The following is a 24,316-nucleotide window of genomic DNA, read 5'->3' as shown; positions in this document are numbered from 1 at the left end:
CCCTTCTAGGATTGCCCCAAGGCTCAGGGGCTATACCCATCAGGTACGCTCACGCGCACCCTTAGGCCTAAGAGATCGGTCAAGCCCAAGCGTAATCACCACCATCGCTTGGGGCTAGGGGCTCGACCATGCCTTAGGCTCCCAATCGACGAGAGCTTGGACCCGATCCTTGGCCTTCTCCTAGCCTTGGGCGCTAGCCAAGGCTCGGGCACAAGAAGAAATGCCCTAAACCACTGAGGCTCGAGGGCTCCCCGACACTGCCCTTGGGCACGGCTCTATCTACCGCTCCCCCGACAGGGTCATGTACGAGGCGTGACACAAGAAGACAAGTTCCTCCATGGCTTCAAGGGGCTCAGAAGCTCCCGGGCCTGCACGTCAGCCCCTCGAGATGGCCTCCTTTGCCACCAAGAGGTCTCCAGAAGGTGCACCTGAGGGAGGTTGGTCCAAGCCGACACAGCCTGACACTCAGCGTGTTAGCACAGAGTAGCTGGACAATGTCCATGGCTTCTTCGGCTCGATGATGTCGCCATGGCCCATAGAACACCACGTCAAGATCGTATCTCGGTATATAAGGGGTAGGCTCAGCTCCCCAAACCGCCATGTACCTGACCTATCTCGGTATATAAGGGATAGATTGGATCCTAAGACGAGGGTGGATGATCTGAGGCAGATCATTCGCATCCTCATCATTCTGCTCGAGCTTTGCACCGACAATAGAGCAACCTAGAGAGGGGAACCGAGAGCTCATCCACCGATCTGTCGTCTTCCTCCTCTCTGATGAGGGAGAAGGCTCGACCAGCAGTAAGGCAACCTAAGGATTAGCACTGAGCTATCCCCCTACCAAATCTCTCTCCTTCTCCTGTACACTCTGTTGTAACCCCTCAATTTTGGGTGCTCTTCAGTAGAAGGATCATTAGTTGCTGGACGTAGGCCATCAATTGGCTCCAACCAGGATAAACCATTGTGTCCTCTATGTGATTCTTGTGTCCTTGAGTCCACCCGAGCCACCAAAGACACGTACTCTAACAGCACCTCAAACAACAATGCTTGCCATTATTGTGACCCCACGACACTATCCCTCCTTTGCATAGTGCTTGTTCATACAACCCAATCTGTGCCACTTGAAATTTCACTTTGGTTCTATGATTGGTAGTCGTGTTATGATTAGTGACTAATGGTGTTGCGATGAAACTAGGAGCATCCTATGGCATGCAACACAAGGTTGTGCTGCTCAACATGCGCTGGTATCGAGGTTTCTAGTCTTGATCCATTGCAGAACTACACCGATGTGTTATCTTCTTGTGGGCTTTTTCCTTGGTTATCTCTCTGTATCCCTCTAAAGATCCATATATCATACTAGATGCTTTTAATGTTGCAAAGAGGATAACCTTTGAAGAATAGGTCACTGATATAAATATTATAGATTGCAAGAGGTGGTAGACAAATGCTCTTTGGTAGCTATGAAGGCTATGTCTCATGGAAGCTGAGGCATACTCAAGACGTCATTATCTTGGACTCCTCCCAAAGTAACGATGCTTCGTGGGAGAGAATGAAGGAAATTCTCTAGGCTAGAGTAACTACAAAACCACGAGGAAGCTCGTAAAATTGTCATGTCCCTATAACCTCTTTGGTGTTCAAAAATATTAAGTAACCTTATGCTAGCGCAACTGTTGAAAATGGATGACATGCTTCTTTTGCCTTAAAAGTCTTTCACTCTTAATCTCGAGATGAGATTCTATTAAAGGGGAGGGCTATAACACTATTGATGGTAGTTAACAACCATTATAAACCATCAATATAACATGTATAAGGGCATAAATATAATCACCAACAAAGGTCTAGGGGTTTAAACTAACAAATTCCATGAGTTTTGGTGAATCTGTATTTTCTACAGGGTTTATTTAGAAAACCATCAAGGTGGACCTACATGTCAGATTTAATCATGCTTATCCACAGCAAAATAGACACCAGAAGACTCTAGAAGACTCGAGAGGACTCCACGCCGAGGCAGAGAGGCAGAGACTGCTAGGTGGGGCCGACATGTTAGCCCCTCCTTTGAATGTTGGTTCTCCGCTAGCTCCTAGGTTGCATCTACGTCGTCCTTTAAGTCGGTTTGATCCAAGGGCTCATGTTGGAAGCTCTGGCCTATATATGCTAGCCCCTGCCACCCCCTAGGCATAACTCTAGTCATCAAGTCATTTGAGAAGATAGAAACCCTAATCATCCTTAGAGCTCCACCATATTCTAGGGCATAGCTAGTTAGGCTAGGTCTAGAGGGAGGCAAGTAGGCTTCGCTTGGATTCCCGATCTTGTCAAGAGCGTGGTTTGGTATAATCTTTGTACCCCCTCTCTTTTGTACCTCCATTACTTTTGTACCTCCATTACCCCTTCTCTTTTGTACCTCTCTAGAGGGAGGCAAGCAGGCTTCGCTTGGATTCCTGATCTTGTCACAAGTTAACAATGAGTTTGGACTCAAGTAAGTTATGTCAAGTGATAATTAGAAGCTCCAGTTCACAACCTTGGAAGTGGTGACTTAACTCTTGTGCTTGATATTAACTCTTTTAAAACTAGGCATGAGTAGTGTTAATCATGTATCCTTCATATGCATCACCTTGGGATGAGCATCTTGCATTCTTGTCCTAAGCATAAGCATGTTTGAATGCCTTTATATGATAGTGTGTAATGCTTCAGTTTCTATGCAACCTTTAGTGGTGATGTTTGGTAATATAACCAAGTGTAGTTTGCTCACTTAACCAACCTAGAATAACTTAATACCAAAAATGAGCTAGGGTTTATATTGATCTTTTAGCCTAAAAATGCTTTGAAGTGTTAATGATCTAGGACTCACCATTTTCGTGATGCAAGTTTGACTTTAGTTCATCTGTGACTTAGAGTGCTCTAATGATGTTTGACCTTAAATAAGAGTTGTAGTTTAGCTCCAGTGTAGCAACCTTTGTTTAAGGACCAAGACCTATTTTGGCCTCTAATCTAAACAAATAGAGAGCCCAAGACCGAACCCTATGATGTTTTGCATCTCCAAAAAATTGGCAAAGTCTTGGAACTGAATTTTTTAGTTTCCTAGTTTTAAGTGGCTATCTTTGGAGCCTTGTAGTTTACAAACCAATTCAAATCTAATCAAACTTCTTTAAGCAAAGTTGTAGTGCTCGTGTAGCTCAACAAGAAGGACTAATTGGTTGAATCAACCATCAACCAGTTGGAGAGTCAGAGGAGGCCTTGGCTATTTGGAATGATAGGGAACCGCATCATGTCCAACCATGTGTAGGAGAAATGCGCCACATGGCCCTCGCACCCACTCGCATGCATGCCACGGTGCCCTACTCGCCCATCTTGGATGCTCAACGCCCTTCGCTTTCGTTCACTTGCTCTCCATCTCTCTCACTCACTCTCTATCTCGCTCTCGCTCAGCATGGAGGTCGAGCATGAGCAGAGCACCAAGTCAATGTGGCCTTGCTTCCCTAGGCTGCCTTGCCCCAACCAGCTCCACTGTCACCGCTTTGCACCAGCCAACCTCGCTGCCCCATCCTCATTTTGCACTGCTTTGTCGTCGTTCTGGATGCAGGTGTCACCTGCTGCCATGGCCGAGTCGGTGCTGGCTTTAACCGGCCGAGCTAGGGCTAGGCGTGGCCACGACTAGGGTTGGGCGACCCTTCCTGGCTGCCATCGACAACCAGCCAGATGGGATTTGGCCGGCCTCCTCCGTCCCTCACTCCGTTCATGCCGAGAGAAAGAAGAAGGCAAGATAAAGAAGTAGAAACTATTTCTTGGTTCTAGATGCTTAATAGTCAGAGAGAAGGTTTTTTAGATTGAGGCTTGATTAATTTGTTAAATATCCAAGGTTCCAAATGCAAAAGTGCTTTCCTTTATCCACTAATCTTTTTTGTTGTGCATAAATCGGCTAAAACTTTGAAAATGCATAGCAATTCATAGAAATATCATAAAATGGGAAATGAACATGTTTTGAAATCATGGTGAGTAGATCCATGCAGTAGAGTGTATGCTTGTTTAGGGTTTTCTATGTTTAATTCATTTCTATTGTTGTATTTCTCCAAATGATGTGAAATTTTTATGCTAGGTTATTCATGTGATGCTTGTGCTATGGTAAAAATTTTAGCTTAATTGGATGTAGTATGACTGATCTTTTGATGTAACTTGTTTAGTGCTTGTTAAATGGCTTATAAATAATATACATGTGTAACCCCTACTCTAGCTAACTAGTGTGGCAGAACCTCCTAAGTTATAGGGCCCACATGCACCTGTCACTGTCCGACGACTTTTGACATTTATGCATATGTTTCCAATAACTTAAAAAGACTGTCGGGTGTCCTCGGGGAACCCCGAATCATCCACGATTTTCGAGCAGGATCATGTTACAGAGTCATTGCAGTATTACAACATTTATTCAAATATCAAAACCAGAGTAAAAATAGCGGAAGTCTTACGATAACATAGTTTACAAACCAGTTGTTTCAAACCTTACAAACTAAGTTCGATAATTATTACAAACCATAGTAGTAGTGGAGTGGCATAATTAATATAGACATATCACACAAAATAAACATCCTGTCCAAGGATCACACATTTACTTCTCATCGTCAGAACGAATGATAGTCATGCAGCATGATCCAAAACAGATCTGCTCATGAGGCTCACCTACAACAAGGGTCAACGAACCCTGAGTATGAAAGTACTCAACAAGACTTATCTGAAATATTAACTGATAAACTCAGTAATGCAGGCTCAGGGATTCAAGGTATAGCTTTAACAATGATCAAAGTTCTTTTGCGTAAAAGCTCTTTTAACAGCATTCTTTATATAGAAAACTTCTCAAGAATTATATACAAAGCTAACACGATCCGCACTGAGATCATGAAACTTCATATCCAACACCTTCACAAGCCTTATTCAAGTTCCGGTTATTAATTCTACGATGATGAACAGTGAGTTGAGTCTCCTTAACCGAGGAGCAACGACGATTCAAACCGATTAAGCCCAGCTGGGGATTCTAGACCACACGACATATGCAGGTCCTCGACCTACATATACCAACCTACCCTCAGATCCCCTAAAACAAGAACGGGTCCGCGCCACCCAAGAACATAGTACTCCACCATTCCAGCCCATGGCCACGTGGGTACACGCTATTCCCGCCATCTCTCCACTCTCAGTGCGCGAGTAGCCATTCTCATAATAGAATTGCCAAGTTTAGGCTTACCGGAGTATGTGGTTAGTACTACAAATTCTCACCTCATACAATTCAACAATGGACATGCCTTAATCGACATAGGCGGAAATAACCCACTCACAAGACCTCTATGTCTTGTGTCTCACACACACCGAGTCCGCCCGGTCTAGATTTATTACTCCACATTCTCATATCACATGCTAACAAAATTAACCAATGTTCCATTTGTTACTTGCAGGTGGCAGGTAGTCACCCGACTTTCATCGTTCTACGCATAGCTAAGCAAAACTAGGCATACACGGGTTTTAGACTAGTAATATGGTAAATATGGAATAACAAGGGTGGTAATGCACCAATTAGGCTCTTACTTAACTCCTAACCACTTAATGCAGTAACGGAAAGCAAAAGCGAAATTAATTTGTAAAACACAAGGTAGGGTTGTATGCATCCAGGGCTTGCCTTCGTTGACGGAAAAGTCCGGTTCCTGCGACGTTTCACAAGTATTCGATCCAACCTCAACAGACGGATTAACTTCTTCCACAACTTGATTAACTACCACGTGTTCACCTTCGTTCACTACACGTAGTAACAATGCCATGTTTAACATGATGCGGAATACGAAACATGATGCTCTATGATGGATGCAAAATTAATAATTTGAATACAACTTTCCTTCGCGGTACAGTTGCAAGTCAAACAAACTAAATCTTTATCGTAACACATACATCAATTGCCAAGAATCATTATCAACTAAAGACCCGAGGTCATCACTCAATCCAAAATTACAAACAAAACCTAAATCACTAAAGGTTACTATTTGCTTTTATGAATTAATTATTTAATTCAAAATTATGAAATAAATCAACTTATTCTAATTGAGCTCAAAATTTTAGTACATGTTCATTACATGATAAGTAAGTGGCAAAACAAATTTCATAATTTTTGGACAATTAAATAAGCCTAGAAAAATCATGGAAATCCATTTATTAATAAATTGAGCAATTTTTACCACATTCAAAAAGTACTGAAAAATATTATTTCATATTTTTATTAAATACTATACATCACAGAGAAGTCACTCAAAAATTTTCATAATTTTTGGAGCTCTAAATAAATCTACACAAAAATAACAAAAATAGACACTATTCATTCAAATCTGAAAAACAGAAAATTCATTTTGAACGTTGAGTCACTGACATGGTGACCCCACCTGTCATCTTCTACCTCGCGCTTTGACTACGGCGATGATGGCGCTGACCGGCGATATCTCGCCGCCGGTGAGTCCAACGGCGACGACCAAGGTACCTACACCCTCCCCGAGACTAGGCGCATCCATTTTGAGCACAAGCCTGACTAACTATGGACTGGACCGAGCACTACGTCGGCCATGGTGGCCACGACGGCGTGGCTATGCTATGCTGGCGAAATGAAGCCAAAAACGGTGAAACAGCGGGCATGGGAAGGTCCAGTAGCTCACCACGAACACGTTGGAGCAAAGAACGAGACCGGATAAGCTTTGGTGACACGGGTCGACGTTGACAGCGGTCACGGCAGAGCGATCTCGACGACAGCGATGCTCCGGTAGCTGTGGTGGTCAAAATGAGAAACCGATGGGTCACAAAGCACTACATCATTGCGGCGAAGCCAAAGCAAGACTCAGTAAGGGCAGAGACTCACCGTAGCGCGCTAGCCATGGCGACGCGCACTCCACGGTTTTGCTGCCGGCTGTGAGGAAGAAAAGCGCCGAACGGCGTTTCCCGATGATGGCAAGTGACCAGGGCTAGTTATTTAGGTGCACAAGGATGAGACGGAGCTGGGACAAGCTTATCAGTGACGGTGAAGCACTACGGCATCGACACGAGCTCGCCGGAGTTATGGCCGTGGTGTCGGAAAAACAGAGCAAGAGAGCGGAGGCAAACGGCGACAGCCAAGGCTAAGTAGAGCGGCTCAGAAGCGCAAGGAAGCTGCGCTGTGGCCTTCACCGCGCCAGCGCGACATCAAAGACGGCCACGACCGTGCCTGGAAGCAAACTAAAGATCGCCGGCCATGTAGCTAGGGCGGTGAGTACTGTTCACCGAATTTACAGATTTGCCATTCGGTTTCAAATTCAAATTACTCCCAAATTTGTATAGCAACTCAAAAATCTCCAAAAATAAAAGTTGTTTAAAATCAAAAGTTCTACAACTTTGCTTTTATAACCAACCCCTAATTCTGTCTAGATTTTGAAATGATCTTTTAAATTCAAATAGGGGATATTTAACGAATTACGCCTTTTTGAATTACTCAAAATTTTTCTAAACAACTTGAAAAACTCCAAAAACAAACTTTGTATAACTTGCCAAGCTCTACACTTTTGCTTTTGGGCCCAACCCCAAAATATGCTTAGATTTTGAAATGGATTTTCAGGGTAGGGTTTAAATGTTGAAAAGCGGGGTTTTCTAGAAAAATTCAAAATCCAAACAAATATTGAACTTGAGTCAAACAATACAATTCAACATTCATTACACAATTGTAAACTTGTTTTAGTAAATGTACATCAAAGTTTTCACCAAATGCCAAATGCTTTGCAATGCATATGATGACATGTCAGATTTTAATATTTAAACACCCGAGGTGTTACAATCCTTCCCCCTAAAAGAAATCTCGCCCCGAGATTCAAAGCCATAGGGTAAGTAATGGAAAAGGAAATGTGTCAGTCCAAAAACATCCAAAACTTGCATATAAAACAGCTGAGGTTCCTTTACAAAACACAACTTGTAGCAACCGAGCACAACTAACACTACTCTATTCTATATTGACGCTAGAAACTCTGGAAACTTTTCTAATAAGTAATCTTCTGATTCCCAAGTAGCTTCCTCTTCTGAATGTTGATTCCATTGTATTTTATAGAACTTGATTGTCTGTCTTTGAGTAACACGATCTTTCTGATCTAACACTCGGATAGGATATTCGGAATAGGTTAAATCCGGTTCTAGTTCTACTCCTTCAATTTCAACATTTTGTTCAGGCACTCGGAGACACTTCTTCAATTGAGAAACATGAAACACATCATGCACAGCTGCGAGATGTTCAGGTAATTTCAAGCGATATGCCACTTTTCCATACCTCTCTAAAATTTGATATAGTCCAATGTATCGAGGTGCCAACTTTCCTTTAACACCGAAACGGGTAACTCCCTTCATTGGTGATACTTTCAGATATACAAAATCTCCTTTGGTAAATACCAATGGTCTCCATCTTCTATCCGCATAACTCTTTTATCAGGATTGAGCTATCTTCAAATTACTCTGTATTTGTCTAACCTTGTCTTCTGTTTCTTTCACAAGGTCAACTCCAAAGAATCTTCTTTCTCCAGGCTCAGACCAACTCAATGATGTCCTACATCTACGACCATAGAGTGCTTCAAATGGAGCCATTCTAATGCTTTCCTGATAACTATTGTTGTATGAGAACTCGGCCAAAGGTAAGCATTCGTCCCACTTATTGGAATAGTTAAGGACACAACACCTTAACATATCTTCAAGTACTTGATTAACTCTTTTAGTCTGTCCATCAGTTTGCGGATGATAAGCTGTACTATACAGAAGTTTGGTACCCAATGAAGAATGCAATTGTTTCCAAAAGTTGGAGACAAATTGTGTACCTCTATCTGACACAATAGTCTTGGGTACTCCATGGAGACTCATGATTCTTGCTAAATACATCTTGGCATATTGGATCGTAGGATATATTGTCTTGACTGGAAGAAAATGTGCTGACTTAGTGAGTCGATCTACAATAACCCATACTGAGTCAAATCCCTTTGATGTCTTGGGTAGACCAACAATAAAATCCATACTTATATCCTCCCACTTCCAAGATGGAATAGGTAATGGTTGTAATTCACCAGCAGACCTCAAATGTATAGCTTTCACCTTTTGACAAGTATCACACTTTGCTATATATCTAGCAATCTCTATTTTCATTTTAGTCCACCAGAATCTTTGCTTCAAGTCATGGTACATCTTGTTACTTCCTGGATGGATTGATAACCTAGTAGCATGTGCCTCATCTAGAATTGACTGCCGCAACTCAAGAACTTTTGGTACCACCAGGCGATCCTTGAACCACAACACATCTTCATTGTCAATACTAAAGCATTCCGCTTTTCCATTCTTGACTCTTTCCTTGATATGGGTTATACCCTTGTTTTCCTTCTGAGCAGCAATAACTTGATCTCGAATAGCGGCTTCAACAATTATGTTGGTCAAACTTCCTTGTTGAATTACTTCTACATTCAACTTTTCCATTTCTTGATATAAATTCAAACCCATTGTTCTCACTGTTAGACAATTGCAATAACTTTTGCGACTGAGGGCATCTGCAACCACATTTGCTTTACCGGGGTGATAATGTACTTCCAAATCATAATCCTTAATCAGTTCTAACCATCTTCTTTGTCGCATGTTCAACTCTGACTGAGTAAAGATATACTTTAAGCTTTTGTGGTCTGTATACATATGGCACGTATTACCAAGCAGGTAATGCCGCCAAATCTTCAGAGCATGAACCACAGCTGCTAACTCCAAGTCATGAGTCGGATAATGTTCTTCATGTTGCTTAAGTTGCCTAGATGCATAGGCAATGACTCGGCCTTCTTGCATCAACACACCTCCAATACCAATACCTGAAGCATCACAATAAACATCAAACGGCTTCTCAATGTCAGGTTGGGCTAATACTGGTGCAGTGGTTAACAGTCTCTTCAAAGTTTGGAAAGCCTTCTCACAATCTGATGACCAGACAAACTTAACTTGGTTCTTTAACAATTCAGTTATGGACTTTGATATCTTTGAGAAATCTGGAATAAACCGACGGTAATATCCCGCCAAACCCAGAAAACTCCAAACTTGATGAACTGTGGTTGGCGGTTTCCAATCAAGCACATCCTTCACTTTGCTTAGATCAACTGCAACTCCTTCGGCTGACAAGACATGTCCAAGAAATTGCACTTCCTTAAGCCAAAAATCACACTTGCTAAACTTGGCATATAGTTGATGTTCTCTCAAATGGGTCAGAATAATTCTGAGATGTTTCGCATGTTCTTTCTTATTCTTGGAATATACTAAAATGTCATCAATAAACACTACTACAAACTTGTCTAGCTCAGGCATGAATACTGAGTTCATTAGATACATGAAATGAGCTGGAGCATTTGTCAAACCAAAAGACATTACCAAGTATTCATATAACCCATATCTTGTGGTAAATGCTGTTTTGGGAATATCCTTAGGCTTTATCTTGATTTGGTGATATCCTGATCTCAAATCTATCTTGGAGAAAACTTTGGCTCCGGCCAATTGATCAAAAAGTAGATCTATCCGAGGTAATGGATACTTATTCTTGATGGTCACTTCATTCAATGGACGATAGTCAACACATAACCTCAGGGTCTCATCTTTCTTTTTCACAAAAATTGCCGGACATCCCCAAGGTGAAGAACTAGGTTGGATAAACCCTTTCTCAATCAATTCTTGTAACTGAGTTTTCAACTCGGCCAATTCCTTAGGTGGCATCCTATAAGCTCTCTGAGAAATCAGAGCTATTCTAGGTTGTAACTCTATATTGAACTGTACATCCCTATCAGGTGGTAGACCAGGTAAATCTTCAGGAAACACATCCGGAAATTCACACACTACTGGAATATCTCTAATCTCTTTGACAACAATTGCACAAATCTTGCTCACTGATCTTCTTAGGGTTGGAAGTTGGATAAGAAGTTGAGAATTACTATCAGGCAAACTCACTCTTAAGGTCCTATTCAAAGCATCTATAACAGCCTTATGCTGATACATCCAATTCATTCCCAAGATTACATCTATATCCTGATCTTTAAGGATAATCATGGTAGTGGGAAAAATATGCCCACCTAGGTTTACGGGTACCTGGTATACCATTTCCTTGGTACATAGACGTCCCCCAGGTGACTGTATAAAGAAACTTTCCTTTGTTGCCCCAATTGAAATTTCATGCTTCACGACAAATGTTCTATTAATGAATGAATGCGATGCGCCGGAATCAAAAAGTATAACTGCAGGGTGATTGGCAATAGGAAACATACCCATCATCACTGGCTCCCCTTCCGGAATTTCTCCAGCTTGAATAAAGAACACCCGTCCTGTCTTCCTCTCATCTTTGCCCTTCTAAGCATTCTGATTGGGGTTCCTGTTTGGTGCCTGACCCTGTTGTTGATTAGCAAGGGCCTTCTGATAATTTTGATTAGCCTGCCTAGGATATGGACATTCCCTGGAGAAATGACCAGCCCTTCCACAATTGTAGCATGGATAGTTGTGACCCTAGGATGTTGGAGCATTGCCACCAGGAGCATTGGTTGATTGTGAACTCGGATAGGTTATAGCAAGACGTACATTTGACTGTTGCCCAGCTTGGAACTGCGGCGGACGATAAGGAGGACGATTATGCTGTACTGGATGATAAATCACCCTCTGCCTCTTCTGATTTCCCCCAAAAGATCCAGACGGCACACTCTTTTTCTTTTTAAGCTCCTTATGCTGCCGATACTTTGACTCTAAAGCAATTGCAATATTTACTGCCTCATGATAAGTAACATTAGTGCAAGTGGTCATCATAGTCTGCAACTTGGTATTCAGGCCTCTCATAAACCACCTCTTCTTCTTGACATCGGTATTGACATGTTCGGATAGATATTGGGACAGATGATTAAATCTTCCCACATACTGCATCACGCTTTGATCTCCTTGTTTCAAAGCAAGGAATTCATCTAGCTTCATAGCCATCACTCCTTCAGGGATATAATGGGCTCTGAAGGTAGTACGGAACTCAGCCCAAGTTATTGGAATGCCAGCAGGTTGCATAGCCACTAAGTTTGCCCACCAAGCACTTGCTGCTCCTCTAAGTTGTTGGGCGGTAAACGTAGGTTTCTGATACTCCGTGCATGGGATAAGGTCAAATTTCTGCTCCATGGTTCGAAGCCAGTCATCAGCCTCCAATGGTTCATCTGCCTTGGTGAACACCGGGGGTCTTGTGTCTGTGAAATCAACATATGTAGCCTCCTGGCGGTTATGGTAGCGTCCACGGTTTCCATACATCTGATTCTAATTACTCTGAGCAATCTCATGAAGCAAACGAGAATTTTCAGCCGTCACATTGACAAGTGTAGTTATAGCATCAGCTAAATTGGTTGGAACTGGTGGCGGATCTGGAATACCGTCCTCATCTTGTGAAGTTCCCGGAATAAACGAACCCCGCGTACGACGCATCTGCTCATAACAAACCAAACTTTATTCACATGTCTTTATTGAATTGTACCAAAGCTTACTCTAGACACATTAAATAGAGTTTACTAATGTACAATCAAACCCACGAGTACGAAAACAGAACTACATAACTTAACTAGAGCTACTATTATACAACTCTACTCTTTTCCTCAATTTCTTCAAACTTCAGGCTCGGTATCCATTCCGGAATTATTACCGCCTTCATCATCACTTTCATCGATCATTACTAATTCTTCAGGATCTTCTTCTTCTTCCTCTCCCGATTCATCATCATCGGCAAGGATGACACTGGGGTCCATGGCATCAGCTTGAGGCTCATGATTCGGATTTAGTAGATTGCTAAGCCTATGAACTTCCTCATGTAGATATGTATTATGTTCTTCTAAATCTTCTACATAGAATTCTAGCTCATGAGTTCTAGCTCTAGCTACATTTTCCCTGTGCCAAGCTTCATTTCTTCCTTCCACCGTACGAACTAACATACTTTCGCAGTTCCTGTGTGCGGTGGTGAGACGCCTCAATTGATCCCGTAATTTTCCCACCTGTATAGCATCCAAAGCCCTATCTCTAGTAGCTTGTGCTAACTCTATAGAAATCCTCTGTATCTCTGCCTTAGGATCAGGCCTAGAACTGCTACTGCTAGCACCATCATTTCTAGGGGCAAGTTGGTGACGAGGAACTCCTTTGGGTCCAGTGGACTTACGGGGCGTCATCTTGGCACGAGCCATACTATAGGAAGCCAATTTAATCCAAGTAAGATCATTTGATCAAAATCTAAAAAAAATAGCTAAGAGGGATTACATTCCTCAAACCAGACTCACTACTTAACTCCAGACTAAGAGGTGAAGGAAGTAACAAGTGAATTATTCCTGATGCATGAATCGTTCTTACGAACAAAAACACCAAAGTTTATAATGCACATAAACAACATTTATTTTTATATAGGGCATAGTATGATTACTACTCCACCACACAAAAACCTTTTAATCAAATAGGGAATGGTGAGAAAGAAATAAGATAAGTCAGAAGCAATTTGGACTAAATTACCAAGTTAAATTTAGTCATCCAAATCATTTTGAAGTTTTTATAAAACAATACAACAAAAACCTTGTAACGATCGCTCTGATACCATTCTGTGGCAGAACCTCCTAAGTTATAGGGCCCACATGCACCTGTCACTGTCCGATGACTTTTGACATTTATGCATATGTTTCCAATAACTTAAAAAGATTGTCGGGTGTCCTCGGGGAACCCCGAATCATCCACGATTTCTGAGCAGGATCATGTTACAGAGTCATTGCAGTATTATAACATTTATTCAAATATCAAAACCAGAGTAAAAACAGCAGAAGTCTTACGATAACATAGTTTACAAACCAGTTGTTTCAAACCTTACAAACTAAGTTCGATAATTATTACAAACCATAGTAGTAGTGGAGTGGCATAATTAATATAGACATATCACACAAAATAAACATCCTGCCCAAGGATCACAAATTTACTTCTCATCGTCAGAATGAACGATAGTCATGCAGCACGATCCAAAACAGATCTGCTCATGAGGCTCACCTGCAACAAGGGTCAATGAACCCTGAGTACGAAAGTACTCAACAAGACTTATCCGAAATATTAACTGATAAACTCAGTAATGTAGGCTCAGGGATTCAAGGTATAGCTTTAACAATGACCAAGTTCTTTTGCGTAAAAGCTCTTTTAACAACATTCTTTATATAGAAAACTTCTCAAGAATTATATACAAAGCTAACACGATCCGCACTGAGATCATGAAACTTCATATCCAACACCTTCACAAGCCTTATTCAAGTTCCAGTTATTAATTCTACGATGATGAACAGTGAGTTGAGTCTCCTTAACCGAGGAGCAATGACGATTCGAACCGATTAAGCCCAGCTGGGGATTCTAGACCACACAACATATGCAGGTCCCCGACCTACATATACCAACCTACCCTCGGATCCCCTAAAACAAGAACGGGTCCGTGCCACCCGAGAACACGGTACTCCACCATTCTAGCCCATGGCCACGTGGGTACACGCTATTCCCGCCGTCTCTCCACTCCCAGTGTGCGAGTAGCCATTCTCGTAATAGAATTGCCAAGTTCAGGCTTACCGGAGTATGTGGTTAGTACTACAAATTCTCACCTCATACAATTCAACAACGGACGTGCCTTAATCGACACGGGCGGAAATAACCCGCTCACAAGACCTCCATGTCTTGTGGCTCACACACACCGAGTCCGCCCGGTCTAGATTTATTACTCCACATTCTCATATCACATGCTAACAAAATTAACTAATGTTCCATTTGTTACTTACAGGTGGCAGGTAGTCACCCGACTTTCATCGTTCTACGCATAGCTAAGCAAAACTAGGCATATACGGGTTTTAGACTGGTAATATGGTAAATATGGAATAACAAGGGTGGTAATGCACCAATTAGGCTCTTACTTAACTCCTAACCACTTAATGTAGTAACGGAAAGCAAAAGCGAAATTAATTTGTAAAACACAAGGTAGGGTTGTATGCATATGGGCTTGCCTTCGTTGACGGAAAAGTCCGGTTCCTGCGATGTTTTACAAGTATTCGATCCGACCTCAACAGACGGATTAACTTCTTCCACGACTTGATTAACTACCACGTGTTCACCTTCGTTCACTACACGTAGTAACAATGCCATGTTTAACATGATGCAGAATACGAAACATGATGCTCTATGATGGATGCAAAATTAATAATTTGAATACAACTTTCCTTCGCGGTACAGTTGCAAGTCAAACAAACTAAATCTTTATCGTAACACATACATCAATTGCCAAGGATCATTATCAACTAATGACCCAAGGTCATCACTCAATCCAAAATTACAAACAAAACCTAAATCACTAAAGGTTACTATTTGCTTTTATGAATTAATTATTTAATTCAAAATTATGAAATAAATCAACTTATTCTAATTGAGCTCAAAATTTTAGTACATTTTCATTACATGATAAGTAAGTGGCAAAACAAATTTCATAATTTTTGGACAATTAAATAAGCCTAGAAAAATCATGGAAATCCATTTATTAATAAATTGAGCAATTTTTACCACATTCAAAAAGTATTGAAAAATATTATTTCATATTTTTATTAAATACTATACATCACAGAGAAGTCACTCAAAAATTTTTATAATTTTTGGAGCTCTAAATAAATCTACACAAAAATAACAAAAACAGACACTATTCATTCAAATCTGAAAAACAGAAAATTCATTTTGAACGTTGAGTGACTGACATGGTGACCCCACCTGTCATCTTCTACCTCGCGCTTTGACTACGGTGATGATGGCGCTGACCGGCGATATCTCGCCGCCGGTGAGTCCAACGGCGACGGCCAAGGTACCTACACCCTCCCCGAGACTAGGCGCATCCATTTTGAGCACAAGCCTGACTAACTATGGACTAGACCGAGCACTACGTCGGCCATGGCGGCCACGGCGGCGCGGCTACGCTACGCCGGCGAAATGAAGCTAAAAACGGTGAAACAGAGGGCATGGGAAGGTCCAGTAGCTCACCACGAACACGTTGGAGCAAAGAACGAGACCAGATAAGCTTTGGTGACACGGGTCGACGTTGACAGCGGTCACGGCGGAGCGATCTCGATGACGGCGATGCTCTAGTAGCTGTGGTGGTCAAAATGAGAAACCGATGGGTCACAAAGCACTACATCATTGCGGCGAAGCCGAAGCAAGACTCAGTAAGGGCAGAGACTCACCGTAGCGTGCTAGCCACGGCGACGCGCACTCCACGGTGGTGCTGCCGGCCGTGAGGAAGAAAAGCGCCGAACGGCGTTTCCCGATGATGGCAAGCAACCAGGGCTAGTTATTTAGGTGCGCAAGGATGAGATAGAGCTAGGACAAGCTTGTCAGCGATGGTGAAGCACTACGACATCGACACGAGCTCGCCGGAGTTATGGCCGTGGCGTCGGAAAAACAGAGCAAGAGAGCGGAGGCAAACGGCGACGGCCAAGGCTAAGTAGAGCGGCTCAGAAGCGCAAGGAAGCTATGCTGTGGCCTTCACCGCGCCAGCGCGACATCAAAGACGGCCACGACCGTGCCTGGAAGCAAACTAAAGATCGCCGGCCATGTAGCTAGGGCGGTGAGTACTATTCACCGAATTTATAGATTTGCCATTCGGTTTCAAATTCAAATTACTCCCAAATTTGTATAGCAACTCAAAAATCTCCAAAAATAAAAGTTGTTTAAAATCAAAAGTTCTACAACTTTGCTTTTATAACCAACCCCTAATTCTATCTAGATTTTGAAATGATCTTTTAAATTCAAATAGGGGATATTTACTGAATTATGCCTTTTTGAATTACTCAAAATTTTTCTAAACAACTTGAAAAACTCCAAAAACAAACTTTGTATAACTTGCCAAGCTCTACACTTTTGCTTTTGGGCCCAACCCCAAAATATGCTTAGATTTTGAAATGGATTTTCAGGGTAGGGTTTAAATGTTGAAAAGCGGGGTTTTCTGGAAAAATTCAAAATCCAAACAAATATTGAACTTGAGTCAAACAATACAATTCAACATTCATTACACAATTGTAAACTTGTTTTAGTAAATGTACATCAAAGTTTTCACCAAATGCCAAATGCTTTGCAATGCATATGATGACATGTCAGATTTTAATATTTAAACACCCGAGGTGTTACAACTAGTTATTCTCCCGTTGTTCTCCCGAGTTAACTAGTTATTTATCTTTAATGACCAGTCCTCTGAGAGTTATTATACATAATTCCTATCATTATATTAACCCCTACTCTAGCTATGCTATTATGTTGATTAGTAGTTACCCCTTTATTATTTAATAAACTTTACTCCATTGTTTTCCTGTGGTAAAAATATAAATAACGATACCTGGAATACTCCCGATAAAATACTACAATGGTATTCTATGTGCTTGCGGAATCGTTCATATTCTATTTGCACTTATAAATACCAACAATGCTCAATTGCTTACACTAACTTGGAAATCTTGTTGAGTTATGTTAATTTTAGTTAGACCTTGAGATGGCTCTCATGTTAATATAACAACTAATAATTATGTTATTTATGCAAGTCGATAACCTTTGCTTTAGCTCTACTTTGGATGAGATGATCATTGTGTGAATGTTGAGGATGTTTGTGTGTGGGAAGACCAGCCCCTAAATCACCTTGGGGCAGGTTACCTTTCTCTATGTGTTGCTCATGTTTGCTACTCGGTAAACAAGTATCCAGTAAATGGAAATGAGAGATAAGCATCACTTCGTGACCTCCATGCTTAGAGAAATGTTTAGTGTGCTTTCCATGTTATCTAGGACTAAGGATAATTAAATATGTTGATACTAAGTTGTGGTCTATGTAATTAGTTGTACATGTATGATCTTGTTAGTGAACCAAGTGGAGAACTTGTTTACACATGCGTGCTGAAATGGCTGCTATACCTGTTTCTGTTGTGCTGGTAATTTTGTGGTGATAATGATGTTTTATGTGAATGTGGTTAATACAAAAGTTGTATATAACTCCCTCATCTTGGGTGTCATAAAACCTCATGATTTTAGGACCATAGATCTGAGAGTTATAGATTTTACAATCTCCCTGTCAGGTTTTGCTTGGTCTCTGTGTAGTGCTGCCTTGTTGTACCTTTTAACTAAGATAACTTGTGAATCACCTCTTGATATAAACTAAATAGTTGTAGTACTTTTTATAAGCTGTCGAAAATGTTAGAGAACACAGCTTTTGGTGGTCTATAACTCTAGATATAGATGTCTAAAGCTTAATGCAAGAATCTATCCAAGTCTAGACAAATTTGCTTCTTCATATTGTTTGGTCTTGTTAACTGTTGTTTCATCTTGATATGGTAATAAGAAAGTTATAGATAAATTAATAAGATTTAAAGAAATTTAAGAATCATATTTGTTGGATGTCTAGAACTTCATATATACGTTTTTGAAATTCATGTCAGTTTTCTGTCCTTGCTGTGCAGTTCTTCTTCCTTGTAGTTTTCAACATGGTTAACTAATGAATCAGCTCCGGGTGTAAATAATATAATTGTAGAAATTTTCCTAATCTTTCCAGAAAGTCTAAGATCACCTTTATGGGATGTCTAGATCTCTAGTTATGATGAAAACAATTGACTGTTGTGCTGCTGTCCAGAACCTGTGCGTAGCAAAAAATCTGTTATGCTTGATAGAGCTAATTTGCTTGAAATATCTAATGAACATGTATCTTACTTAAGTCATCTCTAACCTGCTGGTTATGTGATGTTAAGCTTATTTAGCTTTTGCTAGCTCAGTGCCTTATGATAGCTTAACTTCAGTTGCCTTGTGAATAGATACTTAGTGTTGCCTTCTTATCATCCTAGCATGATAGGTCTGTGTGATAGCCAATTAAAATAACTTACTCTCTGGTGCTTAATAAGTCAATATGGGGTGACCTTGTCCTTGTCTTGTATGCCTATTGCAATGCATCATGAGTTGCTTTCCATGCATTCATACATTTTCATTGTGCATCTCATCTAGGTACGCTAGATGTACAATGCGAGGAGCTGACGGACATGATGTTGCAGCTGGACCCAAAGATGGTGTTTGGTGGACCTAACCTGAAGATGAAAGGACTAATAGATATACCTGTACCCTTACTAGTATGAGTAGGCCGATCTATGCTTAGCCATGCTTAGACCGGTAGAAGTCAGGTGATTTCCTGTCACCTGCGAGATATAGGTGGATATCTAGTCACAGTTCGCTATATTTGCTATCGTGGAAAAGAACCATGTGATGTTATATAAATGGAGACCAGGCAGGATCTTATATGTTGATGGTGATATGACTTATGTTGATCTCGTTTGTGTTGATTAAGGATCGTACCTTTGTTGGACCTTGCTCTATGAGATATAGGTGGATATCTAGTCACGGTTCGCTATATTTGCTATCGTGGAAAAGAACCATGTGATGTTATATAAATGGAGACCAGGCAGGATCTTATATGTTGATGGTGATATGACTTATGTTGATCTCGTCTATGTTGATTAAGGACTATACCTTTGTTGGACCTTGCTCGAGATTGAACGCCGCCTTTCACTTAGCTGGCCAGATAAGTCGTTTCGACCATGAAGCCGAGTAGCTTAATTCGGGTTGGGAGTTGTTATGATGGCGTGCACACTAAAGGGGAGGATGTATGTACGGGGACATGGATAGGACCTTGGACACACCATTGTCTAAACATGTAGGCTTTCGGTTGGTCCCTGAGTGTGCAGCTTAGATCAAACCCATGACTGTTCCCGAATTATACCAAAGGTGACCTAAGGCTGCCTTTGTGCGGTATGCCTGGGTTTGTGTTATGGATTTCTGCCTAGATGGTTGCAATCAATTTGAATCGTCGTCTCTCCTGGATAGTGAGAAGCTTGAGTGAACTTCCAACATTCGTAGTAACATGTTTATGGAATATGATGGTTATGCTGATTATACGATAAATTGGATATGATTACTACTATGATGCTTAATTATCAAGTGGTTGCTATAGAATAGGTGCAAACTTAGCCTTAAATAGCTTCACTAAACTTGATGCTAAAATATTGAATAAAATATTGAAAGTGAGGATTTATGATAGTAATGCTTTTTTGCAAAGTTATGCTATCCAACTATCTCCACCAAATAAGCCTTGCGTATCGTTGAGAGTCTTTTTATTTCTCTCATGTCGGGTAATTCTAGCTGAGTATATTCTAGTACTCAGGGTTTTATCCCACCATGTTATAGATGAAGTTCTCAGCCTGCTGAAGGTGGTGACTAAGTGCTGATGGGCTCAGCAACTCCGTATTTATTTCTCTTCTACATGCTTTTGTTGGAGGATGTCATTTAAGCTTGCAATATATTTCAACTTATGATATTGTAAGCATTTCAAAGCTATGTTTTCTCTAATTAGATTTGAATTCAGTATGTATTATTTATTTGTGAACTCAATTATAATATTATTTCTGCTACAAACTTTGTGTATCTATTAGGGTCATGGTTATGATGTGGATTTACCGAGGTCCTTCATGACACTTGGTGGACTACCAGATTTAGATAAGTGAAAGTGGGTGTGCCAACGTGTTAGCAGGGGAAGATGTACTTGATCTTGTATAAATTGGGCGGTACTATCACATTTGAAGTCGACCGTTGGCCTCCAATGGCTACTTCACGTGCGCAGCACCACCTCCACACCGACCGTCCAGACCAAGGGTCCGGACCAATGTGCACCATAGTTTCGAGCGTAATAGAGAGCTCCCGAGAACACAAAAACACACCAAACTTAGTCTAGTTCAGCACTCCAGACCATGCCTCCGAGTCCATAGCTCGCTCACTTGCACGCCATTGCGCCATGTGGCACAACTGAACGCATGGACCTTGGTCCAGACCCATTGGACACCTAGGGTCCGAAGCCTGCTCCACCTTGGGTAAGCTACTAGACCCGCAGCCTAGGTTTCAGACCCCTAGGTCCAGAGCCTGCCTCCAAGTCTGACTCCCTACCAATAGCACCAGAGAGCAAGGGTTAGGTACTAGACCCTCGAATCATGGTCTGGCCCCTTGCCGTCTTAGGGTCCAGAGCACTTAGAGATGCCTCCTTCTCTCCCATTTTCTCTCCTTTGCAAATGTGCTAACACTACCAAGTGTACACCACCATGTGCAAGTATGTTAGCATTTTCATAATCAATTTTCAAAGGATTATTCTCTCTTTTCACCATGCCACTCGATCCTAGCAACGCATGCAATGTTAGATCACTCGAGTGGAACTAGATGACTGATATGCAAACAAGTTTGTCTCTCTTGATAGTACAACCATCTATCCTAAATCATGTCATGCACTTCTCTACACAATCTTTGACCAGTGAAATGAAATGCCCTACAAATATACCTTTGCCTTGCGCATTACATTTCATCTCCTCCAATGTTGATGCAACACATGCACCAACCTTGATCAATAGATGATATAATCCACTTCATATCATCATGCAACCTTATTGGTTCATCGACCTTGACCTCACTTGCTCTTCAAATTTGCTTCGGTCCATCGGTGCCAAGTTTTTGCTCAAGTTTCCTTGCCACGCGAATTGCCATTCACGCTTGAAACCAGTCCATCAATCCAAGCCTTATCTTGATCTTCTCCACCTAGTCACATGACTCCATGTCATGTCTCATATGCAATGAGCTCATTAATCACATGTGTGAGCCTTGCAACATATCCAAGCCATTTTCACCTACATGGCATGTGTTGCTCACACTAGTATACATGTGGACTAATCACCTTTGTATCTCACATAAACACATATTAGTCCACCTAGGTTGTCACTCAATTACCAAAACCAAACAAGGACCTTTAAACCAAGCAGGACCCATCCCTGAGGAAACAAAAGAAATGTAGCACCAAGTGCAAGAATTGCTTGACAAAGGTTACGTGTGTGAATCTCTTAGTCCTTGTGTTGTTCATGTACTTCTTGTTCCTAAAAAAGATGGATCATGGCACATGTGCATAGATTGTTGAGCAACTAATAACATTACAATCAGATATCGTCACCCTATTCCTAGGCTAGATGATATGCTTGATGAATTGAGCGGCTCAATTGTGTTCTCTAAAATTGATTTACGTAGTGGTTACCATCAGATTCACATGAAGTTAGGAGATGAATGGAAAATAGCTTTTAAAACTAAGTTCGACCAATATGAGTGCCTAGTCATGCCTTTTGGTCTCATTAGTGCACCCAACACTTTCATGAGATTAATGAATGAAGTTTTGTGTGCTTTCATTGGAAAATTTGTGGTGGTATATTTTGATGACATTTAATATATAGCAGAACACTAGAGGAACATGTTAATCAATTGCATGCTGCTTTTGATGCTCTACACGATGCACATTTATTTGGTAACCTTGATAAGTGCATGTTTTGTACGGATCAAGTATCTTTTCTTTGCTATGTTGTGACCCTGCAGGGAATTGATGTTGATCAAGCCAAGGTTGAGGCAATACATAGCTGGTTGGTTCCCACAATAGTCACACAAGTGAGAAGTTTCCCCAGACTTGTTGGATTCTACTGCCGCTTTGTGAAGAATTTCAGCACCATTACAGCTCCTCTACACGAACTGACCAAGAAAGGAGTGCCATTTCACTTGGGTTGCAACACACAAGAATGCCTTTGACATGCTAAAAGATAAGTTAACACATGTACCATTGCACCAACTTCTTGATTTCAATAAAACTTTTGAGCTCGAATGCGATGCTAGTGGAATTGGTTTGGGAGGTGTGCCATTACAAGAGGGAAAATCTATAGCATATTTCAGTGAGAAATTGAGTGGGCCAAGTTTGAACTACTCTACTGTTAACACTGGATTTTGGTCGATTCTGGAAGATGACAGGTAGACCCACATGCGGGAAGAAGGGTATTCGGCAAACAAAGCAAGCGGTCGGCTAAATGCATTGCGGTCGGTTACTCCAGAAGGCGGTGACTCCATTCGGGAAAAATGGAAGATGGCAGGCAAGGCCGATCGAAAAGGTGAAAGTTGTAATAGTAAAGGACTCTAAAAGTTTAGGGTAAGGAATCGTGAGTTTCCAAGTTTATTTAAAGGTTCCTTTGTAAATCATAGTCCTCTAGGACTCGTGTTTTGTCTAGGGTATAAATATTGACCCTCGACCATTGTAATAAGGGTTCACAACCAAATCAATACAACCGGCCCCGTGCCAACTTTCGAGTCCTCTTGTCATGTCGTCGAGTTCTTCGAGAGGAATCATCGATCCGTCGACCTCCGTAAGTTCCGGCAACCTTGTTATCATGTTTAGTATCATGCGGTGGATTTAGATGTGATGCAAGTAGTCTTGTTTGTTTTCAATGGTCGTGCGGCGGATCTTTGCTTGACAATCAAGAAGTCTTTGCTTATGCTTTGTGTATGAGTAGATACCGTGCGGCAGGCGTTTACTCAATATGCTTAGTGAAAGCAAGATAGTTATCGGCTCTTTTAGATATGGCAAATCTAAATAGATTCATTAAGTTATCCAGTGTTGCATATTATGGAACATTTTATATATATATATTTGTGACACACTTTTGCCCAATCTAGATTGATATTGTTCGGCCTTCTCTCTCTTGTGGTTTTATTCGTGTTTCAACGATCATTGCTTTTTCATAATATCTTTGCAACTAGATAGTGTGCTCATAATGGCCGAATTATTTTAATCTAGGTTGTCACATGTCGTGGGTTCATGCATGTTAATCATGTTTAAGCCTTAACAAAACCAGGTGTCGTGCGGCAGATGCAGGTTTTGGATTAGTTTAATCGTTTTTATTTGCACGTTCCTTCTTCATGGACCCCAATTCGGCTGGACTGCCGAGTTTGGTTATGCGTTAACTCATAATTAATTTCACTTGTTTAAATATGTCTTCTCATGCATGTGTATTCGGCGCTCAGGTTTCCACGTGCACTCATCTTACGATTAGCCGAAACGGTTTATGAACTCATTGGCAGACAGCTCTCTATAGCTGTATGTTGTTGTAAGTGGCTTTAGGGCCGTATATGTGGAACTGTCTGGTATTACCCGACATGTTCCGGTTTGACATTTAATTGTTTTATCCCTTGTTAGTTTTCAGGTCAAACTGACTGGCACGCTTCCGGATAACGAAACACCCGGGAACCCAATTGAAGCTACGCTTTTCGGCTTGCTGTGTGTGAGGCACAGTGCATCACATTTTGTGTCAACACACTTTTTGGCATGCCCGGTGGGACAATCTGCTAGTTTAAGATG

This window comes from Miscanthus floridulus, chromosome 12 (genome assembly GCF_019320115.1).
Source record: "Miscanthus floridulus cultivar M001 chromosome 12, ASM1932011v1, whole genome shotgun sequence".
NCBI classification, from domain to species: Eukaryota; Viridiplantae; Streptophyta; class Magnoliopsida; order Poales; family Poaceae; genus Miscanthus; species Miscanthus floridulus.
Note: the sequence above shows the minus strand (reverse complement) of the source record.